This window comes from Sebastes fasciatus, chromosome 9 (genome assembly GCF_043250625.1).
Source record: "Sebastes fasciatus isolate fSebFas1 chromosome 9, fSebFas1.pri, whole genome shotgun sequence".
NCBI lineage: Eukaryota > Metazoa > Chordata > Actinopteri > Perciformes > Sebastidae > Sebastes > Sebastes fasciatus.
The window spans coordinates 5,363,537-5,379,582 of NC_133803.1; positions in this window are offsets into that span (position 1 = coordinate 5,363,537).

The window sequence follows — 16,046 nt, forward strand, 5'->3', positions numbered from 1 at the left end:
TGGTGCATCTATCTCTCTTTGGCTTCACTGACCGGTTGTGCCAGATTCAGGCTGCTGAAACATGAAAGGTCAAAGGATAAAGATATCTTGTAATGACCACACTGTGTCTCAGATAAATAATGAAGTTAGTGAGTGAACTGTTTTCATAACTGACAGAATGTAAATATGAACCAATTAAAAGTCAGAAATCTGTTCAATACTTGAATTGTCCACTAGATGTCAGTCAGACCTCACTGAATCCAGCAGTGGCTCTTCAGCTCTGTTATCTCACTCACACACACACACACACACACACACACACACACACACACACACACACACACATACACACACACACATTCCACATACTATTGGATAACTATATTTGTGAGGGTCAATTTGAATATTGACTTCCTGGAAACTGAATTTTTTTATTAATTAAATTTCCAGAAAATGAGGATTTATTTTCAGAAAGTGACGACATTTTTAAAGTGAGGACATTTAGCAAATTGAAGATGTTTTTATAAATGAAATATTTGGAAAGTGGGGACATTTCATGCAGTCCTCACTTCCTAAAACCTCCATTTAAGGGTTCGAATTTGGTTTTAGGGTTCACTTCCAGTCAGGGACCTTTGTCGCAACTCATCCCACCTTTCTAACTCATGGTTCAGTTAGAGAATGTATTCATTTGTCTGAGTGTGTGAATGACAAACTGTTAATGTGTCAGTGTGTGTACATATTAGGACTGTCAATTGATTAAAATATTTAATCACGATTGATCGCAAATTAAATCACACATTTTTTATCTGCTCATAATGTACCTTAAAGGGAGATTTGTCAAATATTTAATACTCTTATTAACATGGGAGTGAGCAAATATATTTATTATTGGAAATCAATTAACAACACAAAACAATGACAGATATTGTCCAGAAACCCTCACAGGTACTGCATTTAGTATAAAAAATATGCTCAAATCATAACATGGCAAACTGCAGCCCAACAGGCAACAACAGCTGTCAGTGTGTCAGTGTGCTGACTTGACTATGACTTGCCCCCAAACTGCATGTGATTATCATAAAGTGGGCATGTCTGTAAAGAGGAGACTCGTGGGTACCCATAGAACCCATTTACATTCACATATCTGGAGGTCAGAGGTCAAGGGACCCCTTTGAGAATGGCCATGACAGTTTTTCCTCGCCCAAAATAGTTTGGAGCGTTATTTAACCTCCTTCCTGACAAGCTAGTATGACATGGTTGGTACCCATGGATTCTTTAGGTTTCCTAGTTTCATATGCTACAAGTATCTTCACTCTAGCTTTAAATCTCAGCCCGCTACAACGCTTGTGTTAATGCATTAAAGAAATTAGTGGCGTTATAACAAATTTGCGTTAATGTGTTATCGCGTTACAGTCCTAGTAAATATGAGAGGAAATAAGGGCAAGCATTTAATATAAGAAGCTGTGAAGTTGATCATATATTTATATATTCTATACACAGTACTATATGTACTGTATATGTGTGTGTGTGTGTGTGCAGACCATCCAGGAAAATACTCGGCAATCAGACCATCACATCCCTCTTTAAACCCCTTTAATACCACAGAACACACTGTAATCTCCAACCCCCTCACCTCCCCCCCATACACATACACACACTGAGAACATTCAACAATTAGGGCAAACACACATGCTCTAACACCCCCCCTCACACACACACACACACACACACACACAAACACACACAGTAATGTACAGTAACAGTGGACTAATCTGAGCGTGTGTCAAAACAAACACCGGGAGCTAAAGAGGCTGTAAATCCAACACACTGCTCACATTTCTGCTTCAACAATGTGTCCGTCTGCACTCACAGGGACATCGAAACAAACCCAACACTGTGCCTTTTGCACAGGACTCCGCAAAGATGCGCAAAACCTGAAAACTTCTGCAAATACGTAATTGTGGAGATTGACACCTCTTTCTGGTGATCACCTTGTTCCTGCAGTTCAGTTAATATCTGATCAGTTTTATAATCTAATATAGAGCATGAAGGACTGCCACAGCTGGAAGAAAATCAGAGACATTCTTCTTCTCTGAGTCTCTGTCACATCGGAGACTCATCTCAGAATCAGAATCAGTTTTTCAGTTCTTACTAATTTACAGATGAAATAAAGACACTGCAGGTTTCAGTCAGAGTAAACAGGCGCTGAAATGCTGATGATGAGACGAGCAGAGCTGAGTCATGTTCTAATGAAGCTGAGTCATGGTTTGTTCTGGCTCCGTTGTGACGGCTTTAACCTTGACTTCTGCATAACCTGTAGACACACACACACTTCTGTAACTCATCCTCAGCCAAAAGCCAAAAAGCTCCAGTTTAGCACATACACGTCACACACTGACACACTGTAAGGACCTCTTGGCGTCATTTTTCGGCCGCAGTAAACACATGGTCAACATTATGAATTCAAACAAAACCACTTAGTTAGGTTTAGGAAATAACATCAGGGTTAGGGTTAAAATGACTATGTTTGTAAAGTGAAAGTGAAACTTAACGCAAGGGACATGAACAGCGGTCTCCTGAATGAAAGCCCTGTGTTTGTTGGTATATAGTTAGAATTTTGGAACTTAAGAACTTAAATAGTTCTACTCCGGAAATGAAAGTGTGACACGCGAACGGACGGAAGGACGGATGTACTCGGAGCGCTATATTCCCAACTACGTTGTCGCGGGGGTAAAAAAATTAGCGGACGACCAAAATCCTTATGATTCATGCTCTTGAGACCACAAATGTTTGTACAAAACTTCAATCCAAGCAATAGTTGCTGAGTTATTTCACTCGGAGCAAAGAAGAGGATGACAGACCAACAATAGCACGCTAGCACGGCTAATCATCATCATCATCCAAAAATCAAGCTTCACCGGCTTCCTTCTCTGCTTCTCTGCTATCTCTGCTATCTCTGTGTCCACATCCTTGACTGTGTCTGTGCAATGTTAGCAGGCAATTATAGTGAGTGGAAGTTTTGTATGCAGTCAAATTAAACATCGGTCCCTAATAACATCAAAACTGCCAAATCAGACTTCTTTGAGACATGTCATTGCCATGGAAATAACATATATTTATAATAACATATATTTATAATCACAATCAATAACATCCTTCTCATCAATAGAACAGATGCTGTAGATAAATCCATTATATTTTAATATAAGACACGGAAGATGTAAAATAGCAATATGTATATATGTATATATATATATATACATATATACAGTATATACTGTATATATATACAGTATATATAATTTTTGTTGTAATTTCTTTCAAATATAATAAATTTTTGCTTTGATTTGAAAGTGAGGTTGCATGTATTACCACCAAGAAGCTGCACTCTATGTATATTGACACTATGTATAATAAATAGTTTATGTACAGCACACACAACAGTTAACAGTTAGAGACTCTGTAAATAACAGACTGACTTCTGTTAACGGCTCGTCAGTCGGAATCCTGAAGGACGCCGATCCCCAACAGGAGCCAGGAGGTCAGAACGTACCGGAACATCAAGTACATACCGCACGCCTCAACACACACACACACACACACACACACACACACACACACACACACACACACACACACACACACAGCCAACCTGCATCCCAGCATGCAACCCTGTACATCATCAGCAGGGATAAATTCAAAGAACAACATGAAAAACATACAGAATGTAATGCCACACAAAGAGACGTATAGATGCACACACACACACGCACACGCACACACACACGCACACACGCACACACACACACACACACACACACACACACACACACACACACACACACACACACACACACACACACACACACACACACACACACCTTTGGAAAGAGCCAGGCTAGCTGTTTCCCCCCGTTTGCAGTCTTTGAGCTAAGCTAAGCTAACTGGCTGCTGAGTCTAGCTTCATATTTACCTTACAGATATGAGGGTGGAGAATAAACTAGTACAGTATTATATTTTAGTATTCAAGATAATCAGGCTATAATTAAATGTTAAAACTGAAAAAGGAATTTGGACATTGATATGACAAATTAATATTGATATAAAATCCTGAAATGGAAGAATAAAAAACTTAAATACAAAATCTTAAAAACTGTACGGAGGCCCGGAAGGGACATGAAGAAGGTAAAAATGTTTTTTTTACTTTTGCAAGATCTAACCATTTCATTTAGGTCAATGTAAACAAACAAACAAACAACAAAAATTAGTGAATGTACTTCCGGGTTAATTCGGCACCAGGGAAACAACCACAACAATGGAGTGCACACACTCGTGGGAGAGGTTCATAGACTTTATTTTGAGATTGGCCTCAAATATAACAAGACAAATTAGACAAGAATTAGTTAGCTAGTGCATTCCGCGGTCCTTCGACGGTGTGGGACACACCACAATGACTAGGCCGACAGACGCTCACCGACGGCCCCCTGTGACCCCCGGCACTGGGGTTTGTGCTGGCTGAATTTGAGTTGCTACAGCCACTAGCTGAAGGTCTCTCTCCACCGGAGCTCTGCTATTTTCCAAGCTACTATAGCTGTTAAAGGGACCCTAAAATAAAAACTTCAAGACTCGCAAAATTAGTTTTTTTCAACCTTTGATTTTTTCCCCCCTCCATGTCCCTTCCAGGGCTCCGTAAAACTGATATGTGTTGGGGAAATTAATTATTACGATATACGGTTTTCCTTTTGCACTTTCCCTTTTAGCATTTAGCATTTTCTCTTCAAGTTTTAGGTTAATGAAAATGCGTGGCCTTGAGAGTGGAGGGCGTGACTGCGGCGATGAAGTCCGACTGTTGCGTCGCCTCACGTCCCCTTTGTCTTGGCCGACAAGTTACACTCGAACACACCGCAAAGAGCCGACGGCCAGTTAGCACGTACGTTCTGCACCTGAGTGAGAGGATATAATTCTCCACATCAGCTGGCGGCAGTAGTCTGTATTCATCATTCAAAAAGGGAAACAGGAAGACCGAGGACGACGGAGATACAAGCCGTTGTTATGATACGTATGTGAAACAAATCGGCGTTTGCCGACTATTTTCACACCACTCTCACTCACCACTTAGCTTCATTCCAAATGGCCATGTTGTAGTGAAAATATCCGTTTATTGGAACGATCAGATGAGATGAAGATGAAGAATGAGAAGAGCCTTCTGTGTTTGCCATCTTGATTTTGCTCGTTGGCTTGCTTTCCTCACATACGTTTCTCTTCTCGTGCACCGATTCATTTAAAGCTTCAGTAGGCAGAATGTTTTTGGCATCATTGGGCAAAAATTCCATAATAATGTTTCAGCATATTGTAATTCAAGTGTTCTGAGAAAATTATACTTCTGCACCTCCTCATGGCTTTGTTTTCAGGCTTTAGAAAAATCTAGTCTGTGATGGGAGACTTTGGCCAATCACAGGTCATTTCAGAGAGTGTTCCTATTGACTGTGCTCTGGCTGGTGGGCGGTGCTTATTATTTCCTCAACTGATCTCAACATGGCTGCCGGGGTCACAAACTTTCTCATTTTATAGCTAAACAGTACACTACAAGATGTTTCTGAAAACATTTGAGTTGAGAAATAGGCATTACAGCAACAGAATATTGATTCATATTTGATCAGCGCTGCCTAGTTTGACAGTTTGATTGGAGTTCGAGAGTGATTGACAGCTGCTCAGAGACGGCAAGACTCCAGATCATCTCTGATTGGTTGTTTTCTTCCGGTCTATGAAATCTTGCAGATGCCGTTAGAAGCACCTGAGGACACAGAGGCACATGATTTTTTTTCAGATTACCTGTCTCATGCACTACTGTCAGGATATAGTGACCGTTTTATAAAAATAACTTTTTTAAATCATATTTGCTCCATTTCCACCCACTGCAGCATTAAGCTGAACAGCCAATCAGAGTAGTTTCTCTCACCGACGAGCTTCGACATGCCGATTCAAGATGCTGAATCGTCTGAAAAGCCTCCGACACGGGCAGACTAGAGTCAACGGTGCGGGACAGACCGCAAAACTAGACCGACAGACGCTCACCGACACCCCCATACCGTCCGACGGCCGACCGTCGGCTAGGTGTATCAGAGCCTTTATGGACACCAAGGAACTCTGACCCTGCTGCTGCTGTGAGCCAAGCTCATGAAAAGCCGCCTGCAGGCATAGAAACAATAGAAAATGGTACAAAAAGACCACTTTAATTAAACTATACAGTAATTTGATGGTGCAAGAAACACACTTCAGGTAAATGTGATCTGTTTGTGTGGAAACTAATTGATGCATTTTGTTAAACCGATCGTCATAGCAACACTCGCTGCCTCACCAGAGAGGCCGAAGTTTGTCTCTCTCTATCTCTCTCTCTCTGCCAGAGGCCGGTGTTGTGCCGACAGCTGGGGACTCTGACATGAAGCCAAGATGACGTCCTGTAAAAATATTTACTATATACACACACACACACAAACACACACACACACAACCGCCTCCAACGCACACTCAGAAACACTGAGTGTTAAACGTTAGAGCATATGGAGGACCACAAGAGTCACGGAAATAGTAATAAAGCATTTAATTGATTGATAACTAATTGTACGATAAAAATAGTCATTAATAAATTTGTTTACAAATTGATTGATTTATCTATGAATAAACGGACTAAATCAAAAAGTAATTCATTATTTGACATTTTAATGGGTATTAAAACTAAGAATTATAAAAAATAATTTCTAAATGAAATATGAATCCATCAATAAATTGTTCAAATTAAAAAGGGATTTACAAAAACACCATAAAACAGTCAATAATATACGGTACATAATTTAAAAAAAACATTAATGAACTCCTAAATAAATAATGAGATTTAAAAATCTATTTGAAAATGCAGTTTAAAAAGAGAAAACATTATGGGATTCACAAACTGAATAAAGAATACAGGTTTTAATCAGGCATTTAGAAAGACAGCTTATTTTTTACCATTAGCAATTTTCCTGCTGCTTTTACTGAAACCATTAGCTATTGGATTTGCTGAGTCATTTAGCTTCTCCATTTAGCCTCTGCATTTAGCCTTTCCGAGACACTTGGGCCTCGCTATAGTAAAACGAGCTAACAGAATGCAAATCAGCCACACGATTGGCTGTCACGTGACTTGTCATATCTCCCTCGGAATCCCGCACAGAGAGATAACAAGATGTTTTCTTTGAAAACTCTCAGTATCGCAGTACCATGGACGTAGCCAGCTATGGTAAATGGTAATGGACTTGCATTTATATAGCGCTTTTCTAGTCTTCCGACCACTCAAAGCACTTTACACTACATGTCAGCATTCACCCATTCACACACACATTCACACACTGATGGCAGAGGCTGCCATGCAGGGGCCAACTTTGCCCATCAGGATCTGATCTAAATACTCTTTCACACACCGATGGCACAGCCTTCGGGAGCAATTTGGGGTTAAGTGTCTTGCTCAAGCATGTGTCCGGAGGAGCCGGGATCGAACCACCGACCCTCTGATTGTGGTGGACGACCTGCTCTGCCTTCTGAGCCCCAGCCGCCCCAGCTATGAGGTCCGGACCTCTGTATATATTTCCTAAAAAGCCCACTGTCTCTCTGCATCTGAATGACGAGACACCACGTGAAACAGACAGACAGACTGGCAGCCACGGTGTCTCCAGTGTACTGCACGTCTGACTCATGTCAAATTACTTAATTAAATTAACACTTAATGTGTCAAGTCAATCTTCATTGTCAGATGAAGATTAAAACAAGAGTGAGATGACCACAAAGAGCTGTGAGGGTAGACACAGTGGTGATGGAAGTATTCTGATCCTTTACTTACAAGTAAAAGTACTAATACCACACTGTGATAAATACTTCCTTACAAGGAAAAGCTCTACACTGAAAATGATACTTAAAGCTGGGGTAGGCAGTTTTCCAGAAAAGGCAAAAAAATGCATTCACAAATTTCTCTCCCTCTCTGTCAAGTAAAGTCAAGTCAGTTTTATTTGTATAGCCCAAAATCACAAATCATAAATTTGCCTCAGGGGGTTTTACAATCTGTACAGGATACGACGCCCTCTGTCCTTTACAGACGAACCCTCTCATCGGATGAGGAAATGCCTCACCGATATTGAGGTGTTCTATTGCGGTTATTGACAGAATGTCTTTTAGGCTGTAAGTCTGTCTTCCTGTTTTGGGGTTGGGAGAATATCCAGCCAAAAGCAAAAAAGGTTACTGCAGGTACCGGGAGGAGTGGGGAGGCAAATACCCGTGTATTATTGCTGCCTTACGAGATCCAAACAAAGTGTTTTGCAAAGTCTGAAGGAAAGAATAATACTATTATTATTACTACTGTTTGTTGACGCTGAATGTAATGTACTGGGGGCCACGCCCACGGGAGGCCACGCCCACAGAACGTCCTTCCTTGGGTCGTCATTTTACGTGTTTTGGCAAATAACGGATTAGCATGAAAAAAATGTAATACATTAGATTGATATAAGAGGTACCACCCTAAGGGAGGAGCAGGGAAAGTAAAACGTTACTAAAAGTAACGTTGACTTATTTTGTCATGTCAGTCGTCAGTCACGTGACTCATCTGTATCATCCACCACATGAGTCACGTGAGTTATTAGTCAGTGAAGTTACCATCAACCATGACCGTTTCCTAACCCTACCCAAGTGGTTGTGTTGCCTAAACCTAACTTCCTGTAAAAACAGAAGTTTATTTTGAAAGGACACGATGCATGTAACAAGCGTATATTGACAAACAGTCCCTGGTCCATCCAAAAGTAAAGCAAGAGGAGTACCCGTCCCATAATATGGAGGCGCAACCTCCTTTGACTCTATGGACCAGCCTCCTCTGGTCTACACAGGATTGGTGCCAGGAAGTTCAACTGTTATGTAACTGGGTCTTAACCTTTACACATATCCAACGGTAGAGTTTTCAAGTAGGAGTAAAAAGGTTTGCAGTACTGAGTGATATCTGATACAGAGTTTATATGTTTAATATAATTCCATTTAAAGGTCCCATATTGTAAAAAGTGAAATTTCCATGCCTTTTATATTATAAAGCACATTTAAGTGCTTTATAAATACTGTTAAACTACCAAAATGCTCAATATACGGAGAAATACACACAGCCCGTATGCAGAAATTGTGATTTTGAAACAAGCCGTTAGGATTTCTATCCATTTGTGATGTCACAAATATACAATATATAGATCATTACACGGTTTTAAACATAAACATTCTAAATGTGTCCCAGTTTATTTCCTGTTGCAGGAATAACATCAGCTGACAGGAAGTAAACATGGACCCAAACTGCAACACAATTCCGTTGCAATTCCGTTGAAATGCACTAAGAGTGTGTTCCAATCCGCGTACTTCTGTACTTACACTTACTACTTTGAGTGCATAAGTGTGTTCACACTGGGAAGTACGGCAAAATGCAGTGCACTCAAAGTACCCGGATGTTGTACTCAAAACGGTCAGATCGTTGAGTGTGGAACGCTGGATACTTTCCACACTCAACTGTCATCATCTTGGCTACGTAGCGGAAGGGGCGGAGCCTGTTATCAAACATACGTAGATAACAGAATAAAACAATACAATACGTAAACATACCGGTGCATTTTCAGCCAACAGGAGGACACATCGTAGGCGTAGGCGACGACGTTGGAAACGTAATTGCCACTCTGCTTTAATTTTTTTTCAGAAGATATTTTGGCGGGTAGCGAGTCAAATGTTGCGATCGTCATTTCCGGTCAGTGCGCCACGGAGTATTCGATTTGAGACGACCCTACCCCGTTGAAATTTACGCACCACTCAAGTGAGTACAGAGTGCACAAAGTGCACTACATTGGAGTGTACTTCTGGAAGTACGTGGATTGGAACACACTCTAAAACAGAGCGTTTCAGACGGAGCACGAATACAGGTATATTCAGGCAGACAGTATGAGGAAAATAACGTTTTTTTTTAACATTACAGCATGTAAACATGTTCTATTAGAAACACAAAATACAAGTACGTACCTGAAAATGAGCACGATATGGGACCTTTAAGCCGCTGGCAGTTAGTTTGGTAACATATAAAAGCTGAGTAGGCGGGAGAAGGTGAAAGCTTTTGTCAATGTCAGACTCAGCATGCAGGGCTGTGGCTATTTCCTGGAGGTGGTACGTAGAGTATAGTACAAACCCAGTACATAGGCCTACATATTTGAGCATATTCCTTCTCCAGCACTACAGAGAATGTGTTTCAGCTGTGTTTTTCAGTAGCTTATCCAAGTGACAGAATAAATACGCCTCATATAATATCATATCATAAACTTTGAAATGTATTTTTGCACAGAGGACCTCGGATTTTGTCCCTCATCATTTACAGTGAAAGTGCATTAGGAAGGGATCTCTTAATGTCCAGTGGGAACAAGAGGAATGATTACAGCACGATAAACTTGTTTCAATGTTCATATGAGCACCTGACTTTGAAAGATTGTGAACCTATCCTTTAGGTTATGTCTTGTCACATCGATTATGAATGCATGAGTATTCAATATGCTTGGGAAACAGAAGCAAGAACAAAGCAAAACAACTCTAAATAGTTTGAGAGTTCACTTACAGCACATGCTTTTTCTGGAGCCTTCAACCGCATCTCACAGCCTTCCTCAGCAGATGGAGTTTGCTCAGTTGCCATGGAGATGGTTCAGTTGTCATCACATGATCTGAATTTCCTCAATAAGAAAATAATAACAAACTTTATTAAATTATATTTTTAGTGATCCGACACTTCCGCTTCCTCATCCGTGATACGGCTTAGACACACGCACACGCACACACATGCACACACAAATAGTGTGTTAGGAGTGTGTGTTTATCCCAATTCTTCTATTCAATTTGCATGTTTATATGTCGGTTGTGTGTGTGTGTCCAACTGAGTGTGTGACTTAGTGAATGTGTCCACGTGCCTTGTGTGTGTGTGTGTTCACACTCGTCCCTACAGTATGTGCCTCACTGTGTGTGTGTGTGTGTGTGTGTGTGTGTGTGTGTTTACACTTGGATGAGCCTTCTGTTCGGCGTGCAGTCGCTCTCAGTGAGCTGGGTTTTTAGGTCGCAGTGTTCTTTCTGCCGCAACTGCACACACAGACAGACACACACACACACACACACACACACAGCCACGTCAGGGGAAGATGTTGGGCGCTATTAGGTGCCGGGCTGCCGAGTTTGGGTGGGTGGGGGTGGTGGTGGTGGTAGTGTGTGTGTGTGTGTGTGTGTGTGTGTGTGTGTGTGTGTATGTATGTGTGTGTTTAGGGGGTCCCAGAGGTCTTGTCATGCATACGGGCACAGAGCCAAGCTGAGAGGCTGTGTGTGTGTGTGATGCTGGAGGGTTTAAAGCCTCCACTGCTGTGTAACATGTCGACTCTTTTTAGTAATGTCATCCAACACACACACACGCACACACACACACACACACACACACACACATAGTAAGTGAAGCAATAAGCAGCGAAGATTCTCTGATTCGATGTGACTCGACAGCAGCAGCGTACAGTCTCAGATGCATAAAGACTACAGGACGTACATTAGATACATTACGGTCATCGGGTTCATAATCGTCATCGCCATATGCTTACTTAGACCCTATATCGCACACATTTTATTTAGCCACGTGGGTCCGTATCACAAAGGCCATGTTGGAGTTAAACCCTGGTAAACTGGAGGTAATGATGAGCCAGGGATGTGTTGATCCTGATGTGGGTGTATTTTATATATTTAAATACTATATATCTCTATATTAAGGCTGTCAAAGTTAACGTGATAATAATGAATTAACGCAAATTCGTTTTAACGCCACTGATTTCTTTGAGCGCATTACAGCAACTTGCGATTTCTAGCTTGTAGTGAGTTAAGTTTTAAAGCTAGATAGAAAATCCTGGCTGAACGAGAAGACCTTAAGGAATCCATTGGTACTAACCATGTCATACTAGCTTGTCACGAAGGAGGCTAAATAACCATGTTATGATTTGAGCATATTGTTTTATGCTAAATGGAGTACCTGTGAGGGTTTCTGGACAATATCTGTCATTGTTTTGTGTTGTTAATTGATTTCCAATAATAAATATATACATGCATTTGCTTAAAGCAGCATATTTGCCCACTTACATGTTAATAAGAGTATTAAATACTTGACAAATCTCCCTTTAAGGTACATTTTGAACAGATAAAAAAGGTGGGATTAATCACTATTAAATATTTTAATCAATTGACAGCCCTTATATAAAACAATAAAACAAATATGAAGAACTTCTAGATGGCTGTGAGAGCAAAATGTAGCTTCTTGGGTGGAAACAGACTGAGAGACAACTCATAGAGAAAGTATGAAAACACAGGCATAAAAATACTTATTCTGCTTTCTCCAATTCATCTGGACACCGTGGTAATACTGATTCTTTAGGCCAATAAAGTGAATAAATAAGACGAGAGAGGACGAGTCGTACAAACAGGGTGGAGTGTGTGCATGTGTGTGTGTGTGTCTGTGTGTGTGTTTTGAACGGATAAAAAATGTGCAAGTAATTGGCGATTAATTGCATTCACTATTTTAATCGATTGTCTGTCATTAAAATCCTAACATGGCAAACTGCAGCCCAACAGGCAACAACAGCTGTCAGTGTGTCAGTGTGCTGACTTGACTATGACTTGCCCCAAACTGCATGTGATTATCATAAAGTGGGCATGTCTGTAAAGGGGAGACTCGTGGGTACCCATAGAACCCATTTACATTCACATATCTGGAGGACAGAAGTCAAGGGACCCCTTTGAAAATGATTATGGCATTTTTTTCTCGCCAAAATTTAGCCTAACTTTGGAGCGTTATTTAGCCTCCTTCCCGACAAGACACCTTGTATGTACCTTTACTCTAAGCTCTAAAACTGAACCTGCTACAGCCTGAAAGACAGTAAAGTCGGTCGGGATCACCCCCCGATCCCGCAGGTCTCAGAGGGTCAAAAGATGCATGTGAAAACAATGTTGACACCATTTTGGAAGGGATATATATATAAATATAAATATTGCATGCATCTCTCTTCCTCTTAATTATTCTTTTTGTCAAAAGCAAAAATGTCTCTCACTGATTACAGTAAAGCAATACGATGCATTCACACATACACACATTCAACATTCATTTAGGACAGATGAATGAGGCAGTGGAAATGTATGCGTGTGTGTGTGTGTTTTGTGTGCGTTGCCAACCCATAGTTACCAAATTGACCTTAATCAAAGGACACAGGAGCAGTGGGCCGCTACAATACACACAAACCTGGAGGGTGGGCAAAAACCAACACACACAGTCAAAACACACACACACACACACACACACACACACGCATGCGCACACACACATACACACACACACACAAAGCTGAGTGTTAGCCAGCGGCAGTGTTTGAGAGAAAAAGCAAAAGAACATTTGTCCGGTCAGTTGGTGTCTGACTCCTCCGAGTCCAAATAGGACACAGGATGCCTGTGTGTGTGTGTGTGTGTGTGTGTGTGTGTGTGTGTGTGTGTGTGTGTGTGTGTGTGTGTGTGTGTGTGTGTGTGTGTGTGTGTGTGTGCGTGCGTGTGTGTGCGTCTGTGTGTTATGGATATGCTTATCCTTTTAATATAAACAAATATTTAGCCCTGTCAAATCCAATATATCTGTGTAGCTCAGTCAGTGTCATATACAAATTATATGCAGGCCAATAGCATCCCAAACTGTAGAAGAAGAAAATAATGAAAAACACTGCCCTTTTTAAACTGGCATCACATATGGGCAAGAATTATTGTTACAAAATCAGTGCAGTCAACAGAATCCCTGTTTCAACGTCCCTGGCAGCGGAAGGACGGAACCTGCCAAAATTAATAATAAATGAATAAATAAATAAATGACTTGATTAATAAATACATGTCTTTAAATGTAGCAAAAATATTACAAATAAATGTAGCCATTAATTAATTGATAAATGTGACATAAACAGATTTTCCTGGTTTTCTGCATTATATATTTATCTTATTAATTCCCTTATTCATTTCCTCTTCTGTTTAATTTCCCCTTTTATTTGTTCATGTATTTATATTCATTATTATTATTATTATTTAATTTTTATTTATTTTTGTATTTATTTTTTATTTACTTGATATTTATTTTTAAATGTATGTATTTACTTATGTCTTTATGCATGTATTTATTTATTTCTGAACTAGCTAGCTAACAGTGTATGCTTCTCATTATCAACTCCAGTCTTCATTTCCGGGTCCACAGACATACTGTATGCTCGTCGACCTGCTGCTGCTAGGATAAGCGGTATATTGATAATAATAATATAATAATATATTGATGATATAATCATCATTATTAGCAATATTTTCTCTTACGTCATCACATCCATATTGCTTTGAATAACTGGTTAACTTCCGAGCTAAGTCTGGATAAGTCTGCACCCAAAGCTAACTCTTGTGGACTTGAGGAATTGTGGATCTAGACAGATCAGGACACCTGCGGACTTCTCTGGAACATGATGAGCCTGGTGGATTGACCCACTGAGTCCTTAACTCTCACCTGAGCACATCGCAGCATTACTGTAAGCTCCTGCATTTCTTTGTACATGTGTTCTCTCTCTGCGGTCCTCTCCATCTCCCAGCACTCGATTTGAAAGTCGCGCTCTTCCCAACAGCAACCCTTTCTTATTCGAGAGCCCCGCTAAAGTCAAGTTCTGCTTTCATTCAGCCATCACTCTAACAGATAAAGGCAGCAATGTTACATAAGCCCCATTTGAACGGGATTAACATTAAAGGGGGAGGTGGATGATAAAATATTCACTGTGCTCCTCTGTAATTTAAATCATCGTGCCAGACAACGTTTTAACCATCATGAAATTACAGGATGTGCTCTGTAATAGACATGGACATTTAGCAGGACAAAGCCAAAAGACAATAGCAGTTCCCACCTGTAGTTAGAACAGCACATTTTACATTTTATGAGCCCCTATGGGAGGGCCATCCTGATCACTTTAATTGTTTCTGTCGTCATATTGGTTCCCAGATAGTCCTATGTTGGTGTTTGTATGTTTCCATCTATCAGATAGGCTAATTTATTTTTGACTTCCACTAACTGTACTTAAGTTACAGCACTTTCGGTGTTATTTTAACCCAAACCACGATCTTTTCCTAAACCTAACTAAGTAGTTTTTGTCACGGAACTTTCGTACTTAAGTAATGGCACTTCTGGTGTTATTTTAACCCAAACCGCAATCTTTTCCTAAACCTAAGTAGTTTTTATTTTGAAAAGACTGGAGCGGAAATTGACACATACATCACGTGTTGCTTGAAATTCGTTCGACATTGTTGTTGTTGATTTGGGGTTGTATTTTTTTTTTTGCAAGGATTTTTGTTTTCTCTGCACCTTTTTTTTTGCCACTTTTGCCAGCAAGTTTTGACAGCATTGGGGTGGGAATTCAGGAGGCTCATCTCGCTACACAGCGTGGAGACCCATTTGCACGGACACCGAAGCAAAAGGTCTTGAGATGAAGAGGTGTGAATATGATATAAACATCCATCCATCCATTTTCTTCCGCTCATCTGGGGCCGGGCCGCCGGGACAGCAGGCAAAGCAGGGAATTCCAGACGTCCCTCTCCCCAGCAACGTTTTCCAGCTCGTCCTGGTGGACCCCAAGGCGTTCCCAGGCCAGACGAGATATATAATCTCTCCAGCGTGTTCTGGGTCTACCCCGGGGCCTCTTACCAGTTGGATGGGCCCCGGAAAACCTCTAAAGGGAGGTGTCCAGGAGGATCCTGATCAGATGCTCAAACCACCTCAGCTGGCCCCTTTCGACGCGAAGGAACAGTGTCTCTACTCCGAGCTCCCTCCGGATGTCTGAGCTCCTCACCCTATCTCTAAGGCTGAGCCCAGCCACCTTACGAAGGAAGCTCATTTTGGCCGCTTGTATCCGCAATCTCATTCTTTCGGTCACAACCCAAAGCTCATTACCAGAGGTGAGGGTTAG